General features: G+C 40.5%; 1 protein-coding gene across 2 annotated transcripts in view; it reads left to right on the top strand.

The window, feature by feature from the left end:
• Positions 1-8,170: 8,170 nt before the first annotated feature.
• tbl1x (transducin beta like 1 X-linked) overlaps positions 8,171-10,000 on the top strand; it is a 30,900-nt gene continuing 29,070 nt past the window's right edge. Inside the window, exon 1 of one of the 2 annotated variants that reach the window (XM_089002906.1) lies at positions 8,171-8,474. The gene's annotated coding sequence lies outside the window, so the exon portion shown is untranslated. The remainder of the gene's footprint in view (positions 8,475-10,000) is intronic. The other variant, XM_089002905.1, reaches the window with a different exon arrangement.

Raw genomic sequence — 10,000 nt, 5'->3', positions numbered from 1 at the left:
TCAGATGATTTTGATGTTTCACATTTTGTTCCTGCTGACTTTATTTTAATACAATTTGTCAAACAACCTCCTGCTCCCTCCTGCCTGCTTTTTTTAAATCCTTTCAAATATTACATATAGAGGACACACCCGCCATCACCACCACGCAAACCGTGACAGTGTCCTCCATCTTCAAAGGTTTGCACAGCGAATCAGTGTCCTCCATCTTCTGAGGTTTGATCCGCATGTTTGTTTTGGTCAAGCTTTTATGTCGGATGCCCTTCCTGACACAACCCTCTGGATTTATCCGGGCTTGGGACCGGCACAAGAAGACTTATGTCCCCTTGTGGCTACATAATAAGCAACTCGATGAATTTAATAAAGATGAAAATGCTTAGTAAAAAGCTCCTAAACACACAATCGTACAGCAACATTCAAAAATGAAAAACTATACTCACCATTCCTGCTTGTACAATGGTTTTCTGCCCTGCTTGCAATGTATTGTGGTCTATATTAATGTGTTGAGTGAACATCAATGCAAATGACATTCCTATGTCCATTGTGGGTAATATTGAATGCCCTACATTTGTCCTCCCTGGACATTTGGATAGCGCTGTGTTATGGCGCACCCCCTTAATAGTTCGTTAAATTGGACAAAGTACAGTGATACCTCGGTTTACGAACCCCTTGGCTTACAAACTTTTCAGTTTACATTAAAATAATGAAAACGTTACCTTGGCATACGAACCTTTTTTGCGATACACACGGAGACGCCTCAATGAGTGAAGTGTCGTTCGCGAACGAGCCTGTTCTAACAACAAAATGGCAGCCGACTGCTTTTGTCCTCCATTCCCCGCCCCCAGTCTTTGGTTAAAGCCACGTGATTGGTCAAGAACGCAGCCGTGAGGGGGGGGGGATGTTACAGATAGAGAGAGAGTGAAGCTGTACTCCAAAAATAAAATGGCTGCCGACTTTTTTGTCCTCTATTCCCCGCCCCCAGTCTTCGGTTAAAGCCACGTGATTGGTCAAGAACGCAGCAGTGAGGGGAGGTGGTTTAAACATTAAAGAGACAGGCAGACAACAGTGAGAGAGTTTCAACTTTGATAGTTCAAAGGCAGAGTGTAGACTGCAAGGTTAAAATATCCCATCAATCAGGCTCCACAAACAACCCGCACAAGCAATCTGTACACTGGATGCAAAAAGCTATCAAGCCAGCTGAACAGAACACAATTGATGAAGAACTAGATAAAATGATCACAGAGAAATCACCTACAAGGGATCAAGATGGTGAAAGAAGAAGGTTACGTTCCTCATCAAGTGTTTAATGCTATGGAAACCGGCCACTCCATTCCATCACACAGGGAAAATAAAACGACATTATTATATAGTACAGTTTATTTCTTTAATTACAATACCATAGCACATTTATTAGACATAAAATAAGGTATATTTTTTTGTAGTTTTAAGGCTTAGAAAATTAGAAAGTAGAAAATTATGTTTTATGGGGACCTGGGAACGGATTATTCTCATTTTAATGGTTTCCTATGGGAAATAATTTTTTGGGATACACACTTTTCGCCTTACGCACTCTGTCTGGGAACCAATTAATTTCGTAGGCCAAGGTATCACTGTAAGTTAAATGACTCTTTGACTTTCCTATTTTTATCGAATAATATCAAAAGAGGTAAACCTTGAAAGCTCATATATGGCATTGATGTACAATGATGAGATCAAAAGACCATACTTGACTATAATTATTGTGGTTGTAATAAGTTTTTTTTTATGAGTTGTAGTTTTTAATGTGATTTTATTTTGAAATAAAGATTTTTATTTTCAGCAATTATTATTATTTAGGTCATAAATAATGTTGTGAACTACCATAACCTTGCTAAGGTTGCTAATTCAGATTTGAGTCACTTCTTTATTTATATGTATCGAATTTCTGTAAAGCATTTCGTTGTGGCGGCAAGACCAAGCGAAACGTAAATAAAGGCCAGGCTGAGGATGAAAATAGCAGTCGCCTCAGGGGGGGGATTCCGACAGAGCGATTTAAAAGTCACTGTAAAAAGAAAACGTTGTAAAGTCATTGGCTGCCATTGTAGAGCAGGGGGGTAGGGAGGCCCTCATATAGCCAGGTCACCAACCCTTGACCTCTGTCCTCAACCCTGGAATCTCTGACATCTGTCAGCCTTTTCCCGCCTTCTTCCATACCCTCCCCACACCCCCCTTGTGTTGTCAAAGGAATTTGATTACAGCCAGGCTGATGGGCGGGGGAAGAATGTGATTTCCTAAAGTAACAGAAAAAAAAACAGGGGTGGGGAGCCTTTTTCAAGGCCTCTGAGGGCCATTTTGTTTAGCAAACAGCTGAATTGCCAAGGTCATTTTTGACGTTCCAAAATCAATGAAAAACTGTAAATGACTTGGGTTTTTGACTAACTATTTGACTAGTTTCTTTTTGTGTAAAGGTTTTACAATAAAATGGTCAAGCAAATGTGTAGTGTAGTGTAGTGTAGTGTAGTGTAGTGTAGTGTAGTGTAGTGTAGTAACAATAATAATAAATTTCATTTATAAGCGCCTTTCAAAACTCAAGGTCACTTTACAGTCACAGGATACGTTTTTCTGTGGGTGAGCGGCGGCAGCCACACGCGCCAGGGTTCACTCAACCCGGAAGTAACTCAAATAGATAGAAAGCTAGCTATATAGCTACTATATAGCTAGCTAGATGGCTGGCCAGGGAGCTAGATAGCAAATAGCTAGCTAGCAAGAAGCCAGCTAGATAGCTGGATAGCTAGGTAAATCTTCTTTTCCTTTTTGACTGAAAAAAAAACCCCACCATGTGTAGAGAGCCGTTTTGGGGAAGATAACGCCCTCAAACGACACGCCGGGTGTCACCCGCATTGCAGCAAATTAGTGTCGGCTGGTTTTCAAAGCAATCAATGTGGATCTATATCGCTAATAGCTAGCTAGCTATATCGCTAATAGCTATTGCCGATATTGCTAGCTTTCTATTAGCTAGCTATCTAGCTTTGTATCTATTGAGTTACTTCCGGGTTGAGTGAACGCTGGCGCATGTGGCTGCCGCTGCTCACCCACCGAAAAACTTATCCTGTGACTGTAAAGTGACCTTGAGAGTTTTGAAAGGCGCTTATAAATGAAATGTATTATTATTATTATTATTATTATTATTATTATTATTTACATATTTTTAGGTCAATTAGATATTTGGCAGAGTATATATTTTTTGAACTATTTTCATTTGTGAAAATAGCTTCACAAGCTCACAGTTGTCAAAATGGTATGTTACAGTATATTCTTCGTATTCGCTTGCTAGTGTACCATAGTTTGGTGAAACTTGGTGGGATGAGCATACCTGCAAAATTTGTTGTATATTTTAATATAGGAAAGCCTTTCTATGATGAGTACAATTAACCCATTCACTCCCAGACGTTTAAAAAAGTGTCCACTCCAGTGCCAGGGTTTTTGTCATTTTCACTCAAATTGGAGAACCCACAGAGTATTGACTTTTAGGACTACATACACATTCAATGCAGCGTAAAAAAAAAACTTAGACTCTCTCTTTGATTAGAAAAAAATAGTTAATTCCTAAATTATAAGGGAAATTCCAAAATGGCGCTTTACGTCATATTGTATTTTCAATTCCCGAATAAATTCAGGAATGGCAGTGAATAAGCTAATCAAACAAATAAATACAGTAAAGTCTCATTATATCGATATTCTCGGGAGTCTGAAAAAATATCGATATAACCGGACTATCGATATATCCGATCCTGCGGCATGTAAATTTTCTCCTTGAGTTCATAGAAATAGTATCGTAATAAGCAGTACTATCGATATAACCGATATCGATATAACGAGACTTTACTGTACATGATTATTTACCTTTTGCTGAAAATGTGTCTCAATGCAAGCTCCATTAGTTGGGCTTCCACTGTTATGTAACAATAGGACACATTTACATCCTCATAACCACCCCAGTGATATGATCAGTCAGAGCACAGGACGTTTCAAAGCCAGTTTCTTCTTTCCTGAATATTATAATGCAGAGGCGCTAGTATGTGAAAACACCCACATCCTCATCATGTCAAAGCTTTGCGGTAAACAGACCTGCACTAAATTTTGTTGGCTGCATAGATTAACCTATTGGCTGTCAGCGAGCAGTGAGCTTCTGATAACCAGCCCATGCTCGATTGCTTACTGTTGATGCAGTCAGTGGTGGTAGAGATGTTATTCATGCTTGGTTAATTAGAAACACACACATATGGTAGTTTATGAAGTGTTTGAAAATGCTTTTATTGTCTTTATGGGCACTGGGTCCCCTCCCCCTTCTGGGCTTTGCTGCTCTATAAGTAGAAGTGGCCGTAGTTATAAGTAGTAGTAGCAGTTGTAGTCAGTCCCTGGTCGTCATAGTGACAAAAACCATTCTACTGGGCCAGGAGTTGACGGGATTGGTTATACAGTTGCTCGATTGCATGTGACAGGGCCACCCTCCCAAAGAAAATGATATATATTTGACCAAGCAGCAAATGTGCTAACATAAATAGCATGCGGCTGAAAGCATAACGCCAAACAAATCACATGGCGGCAACATCATGTGCTTCCCGTTAATCCCTCTGCAGCAACACAGACACCCACTGGAAACCACTCGACATTTCGATAGATACACTTGTATAAAATAATCAAATCCACAACATTAAACCACTGTCTTTCTCTAATTATGCTCATCAGGAGCGTCATTTCACATATGAACATCAATTACAATTATTATTATTATTATTATTATTATTATTATTATTATTATTATTATTATTGGGAGGAGTAGTAATAGTAGTAGTTTTTCATTTTGACATTTTGTGTGTTTTAAAGGACAACCGACATCACTTTTTTTCTTCTAAAATACCCAAAACACGCAGTATATTTATTTATAGTATATATATTTATTTATATATATTTTTATTCAAATGCAAAACACCAATAAAAATGACTTAAAGTGTCCAAAATCTGCAACAAAAATTAGCTGCGAATTGGGCATTTTCAGAAAGTGCCGCCCCCAGTTCGTGATGTCACGCCAAGACGTCTTGCATTGCTGGAGAATCAAAACAATGGCTTCAGATTCGGAGAATATGCTTTCTTGTTACACATCCAGTTATGAATATGATTCAAATAGTTCTGAAGAGGAAAGCATACATGTTTGCAATCGATTAAAGAATTTATTCCGTGTCATTTTGAGGCATCAGGGGTGGGAAATGTCACACCCAAAAAAGGCAGAAAATGGCGACAAAGCCGTGTAAGGAATTAATCAGCCCGTTTCCGCAGGCTGATAAATTCCTTACATGGAGCTTGGTCGCCCTCTTCTGGCGGCTTTTTGGTACAACACTAGGTTTCCAGACCAAACAAGTACAGCTAAATACATTGACGTGATGGAAGGACTGCCACAATGTGTCCTTTTTTCGGTCAGGAGTGTTCCTTCAGTGACGTCACGTACGGACTCGTCACCAACTCAAAAAGAAGACTTCCGGAATATTCAGTGTGAGTCTTAAAACGTAAAATATAGCTGTATGTGGAGGAATCTTTGTAAAATACGCTCAGTAGAAGTCATTTGAAGCCATTTTACAAATTATGGACACAACTTGTCCGGAGACGTCGGTTGTCCTTTAAATGTTGTCCAATCAAATTGGACACATTTCAGTCAGTTTAATACATGATGTTTGTTGAAATGGTGGCGATTCACCATAAATGTACACAGTTGGAAAGCACACTTTATTCCTAACCTAATGTATTTGTAAAGTTACAATTACACGAACCGAAAAGTCTTTCATGCAACGAGCTGTAAACAAAGAACCCACTACTCGTATTGAGTCCTATGAAGAATCGCCTTTTGTGTCCCGATTGACGAGGGTAGATGCACGAGAGTTACGTCATTCTAATTTATAAAGGCGAAAGATTCATTTCATCAAACTTGCTATGACCATGAAAGGACCACGAGCCCGACATTCCTTATCCTAAAAAATATACAAAGGATCTCCCTTGAAAATGGGTCGTTATGTAAGAAATGCGCTTGTTTTCCTGTTTGTCTTTCCGTTACTGTTGTGAAATAATTTGGCCACCGCCCCCCCCCACTCACTCGGCTTGGTTTCGTGTGTAAAGCGAGCGCGTGCGTGTACGTTTGTGTAAGTGTGTGTGTGTGCGCGCGCTATGACATAACAGTGCGCCACAGAAACCATGTCTCGCCGCTGGAGATGGGAGCAGAGTAGGGGGAGGGGACCTCTCCTGCCTTACACTGCGTACATAAAACTCACTCTGCCTGCTCTCCAATGAACGCCATCCATATAGACAAATACATACAAATACTGAATATCGGACAGGCCGATTTTCAATGCACTCAAAAAATCGAGGCAACCCAATCCAATATTCCGTCGGATGCATTGAGGAACAGATATCCCCATGCTGGATTTTCCCCTTCTCCCCCCACGCTTTCCTGGCACTAATAGCTCCATAACTGTCTCGCACCGCACTTCCCCCACACTTACATATCACCATTGCTCCTCAGTGTTGTCTAGAGAGGTCACGTGACCTTCATCAGCTTGCCCGAACAACCCCCCCCCCCCTCTCCGTTGGGGGAGGGCAGGCACATTGAACCTGTTCTTTGTTAGGAGGTCAGCCCAGACTGTGGCAGGAAGTGATCATACCGTAAAGCACCTAATAGAGATGTACAGCACATCTATCTGGTGGGGGGAAGTGCAGCTCCCGTAGATTATCCAACAAATGTGTCGATTTATTTAGAGCAGCCATGCATGCAAATTAGGTAATAAAAGTTTGATAGTCTCAAAGAGCGAGTGTCAAAACAAAATGATGCAAGATGAGGAACCGGCGGTTCAGTAAATGTGAAGAAGCAAATGATTCATTATATATATATATATATATATATATATATATATATATATATATATATATATATATATATATATATATATATATATATATATATATATATATATATATATATATAGAGAGAGAGAGAGAGAGAGAGAGAGAGAGAGAGAGAGATAGATAGATAGATAGATAGATAGATAGATAGATAGATAGATAGATAGATAGATAGATATAGATACATATATACACACAGTATATATATCCCAAAGATCGGGTCAAACGATGCTTGTTTATATGTATGGAGTATATTAATTTATCAAACAGATAAAAAGCTTATACGTATAAGGAAGCACAGGGTAGTCGAGTGATGCATTCAGATGCACTTAGTTTGGTTGAGAACCAAATTTCGGTTGTATACCGGGGCATAAAAAAATATGACATTTTTGGTTGAAAACCGAATGGGATGAGAACCGAGACATTCGAAAACCGAGGTTTGACTGTATTTTGAAATCTGTCTTGTTCTAAGGAACGACTGTTATACTGTATACGTATATTATTCGCTGTTTAAATTAGAAGACATTATTATGATGAAAAATAATCTTGCTATTTTTGGGTGGGGGCGGTGAAATGCAAAGTTGTTGCGCGCATACTATTGTATTTACGGTAACCAAAGGAATGTGTCACACTAGTGTAGAGCCGTAATGATGTCAACTTGTTATTTACTTTCCAAATCTGAATGACTGGGCAAGGCGAAAGGAGAATTAATCAAGCACCGGGTTGACCAGGCAGGCGAAAAAGAGGAGCCGTGTTGCATGGGGGAGGGGAACTTCGCCTCGAGGCCCGCTAACACGCTCCACTGTACTGTGTAGCTCGTGACACTGTAGCATTACAACCAAACCCAATATAAACGGCGACATTCTTTACGTGGTTGATCTATTTTACGTGTGAGAAACACCTCGCCCGCATATGCGCGAGTGTCTTTGTGGTTTAGTAAGCAACCGTATTGGGAGCTAAGGGTTTGTTTATTAAAAACTCAAGACGGCTGAACATGGCCGCGGTGTGAGATACGATGTATAAAATGGCAGGCAGACGTAATTAATCAGCTTATTCGCCCTGTATATGTGCGTTCAGTATTCAGGTTTAAGGTCAATTCGAATAAACCTCCCATCCCCCCACATCTCTCTCTTTCCTCGCTCTCTCTCTCGCCCCCTCTCTCGTTGTATTTGAAGGTCTCTCTCTCCACTGGCGTTGAGCGCCTGCTTGCTGCTGTCTCTTTTTTGCGTCCCCCCACCCCTTCCCCCTTGTCCTCAGTGAACGGCGAACTCCTCCGTAGTAGCCCGCAGTGGTGACACGCTAACTCGGCTTTTATTGTTATTTTTTTTCTTTACGCCCCCCTCCCCCACCACCGGGGACGTAGCCGATTTGCCCCCAGCCCCCACCCCGAAAAAGAAAAAGACACCAGCGGTCGGAATTTGAAATATGACGCTGAGTAAAATGGAAGGAAAGTCGTCGCTAGCTTGTTGAAGTTGGAGAATCTCCTTGTGGAAGAGGAAGAGGCGGCGGCGGCGGCGGACACCACGAGTTCACTCTCGTCGTTTCTAAAGGTACGCTTTCAAGTAAGCGATGTAAAACCAAACAAAAAACGTTAACGTGGGATCCCGTTTATTGTTGAGGAACAAACGGCGCTGAATGTGTCCGTGTGTGTATATATGGCGAGGGGGGGGCTACCGGCTCATATCCCCATTGACTCCACACGTGTGTTGAAATTTCTGCCTGTCCCCCTTTAATTCTCCCGATTTCCTTCATTTATTAGCTCCGTATGCCTCTGTTTATAAACCGCCTACCCAATGGAATGTTTACACTCTTCCCCGACCCGCTCTGTCAGCACAAAAACAAGTTTGAAGACACATTTTGCTCATGTTCACAAAGGGTATCAGTAAGTATGTTATCTGAAAAATACAATACTACACTTACTTGTATTCACTCATTGCTAATTTCCCTTGATTTCCTCTAATTTTGCAACATGGTAAATAGTCATAATGCAATGCAGATTTGGGATACAGTTGAGTGGGGGAGGGTAATGCCATTCAACTGTACTATAGATTGCTTCTCAGTTTCCAAGGAACCGTTCATGTTACTGTACATACATCTAATGTTACCCCTCCCAAATGACTGGGTTTAAATGTGCCAGTGAGTTCAGATCAAACAAAATGAACACATCTATGTGGGATTCTACCTAAGAAACATTAATTACCCCAATTCGTCTCACTGGCGCCCTACAAATCTTATTTAAGGTAAAAGGGATCTTATTGTAATCCGTATATCATAGTTACAAGATCACATATGTGCAAATGCAGTCAGTCCCTTCCGAAGGTCAACACACACCAAATGATAATAATACATTTCATTTCCAAGCGCCTTTCAAAACTCTCAAGGATATCATCCAATCAAGCCAACCGATTCAGTTGTGATGGTTACGTTTAATTGGACCTGTGACTTGTACATCTTTTTTTTTTAAAGTCACAAAGAGTTGATATCGTCCAAGGAATTCTGCTACCAGTCTTGCCCATCTAAAAATTATCAAAGTGGAACCATGCGGATGAAACCTCTCAAGATGGAGGACACTGATTTGCTGTGGCGACCCCTTGAAGGGAAAAGCCGAAAGGAAAAGAAGAAATAGGCTGAATCCAATTCAAACCACTGTCCTACTTCAGCAGCCTTTTCACCAGTTTTCTCACCTACCTTGAGCATTTGCTGTGAACCCTTAATTGTGGTCATTTTAAGAAACTGTTTTAGTGCCGGCCATTAAAAGAACAATAGTGTTTTACGGCTGCCTTGCAACTACTCTAATGTTCCCATTCAATATGTTTGTGTGTACATTGAATGTCATTAATGCTACTTATTGAGGGCTAGATGAGTTGGTCAGATTTTCGTAGACACATTTTCTTCAATTTGTGTAATCTGGAAGTCATTGGCTTTGGGTTGTTCTTGATTTTTTTTTCTGTGGACACTTCCATTTTAAACAGTTACGCCAAAATCAAATGCCTGAGCTGTGAGAATGGTCTTATTTCTATCATATGCTTAAGTCTAGAAACAAACCAAAGACCTCATCTAATGGATTGTCGCCACT

This window comes from Hippocampus bargibanti, linkage group LG08 (genome assembly GCF_051943395.1).
Source record: "Hippocampus bargibanti isolate YZ-2025 linkage group LG08, ASM5194339v1, whole genome shotgun sequence".
Lineage (NCBI taxonomy): Eukaryota > Metazoa > Chordata > Actinopteri > Syngnathiformes > Syngnathidae > Hippocampus > Hippocampus bargibanti.
The sequence above is the reverse complement of the archived record's forward strand: the minus strand, read 5'-3'. Positions and strand labels throughout refer to the sequence as shown.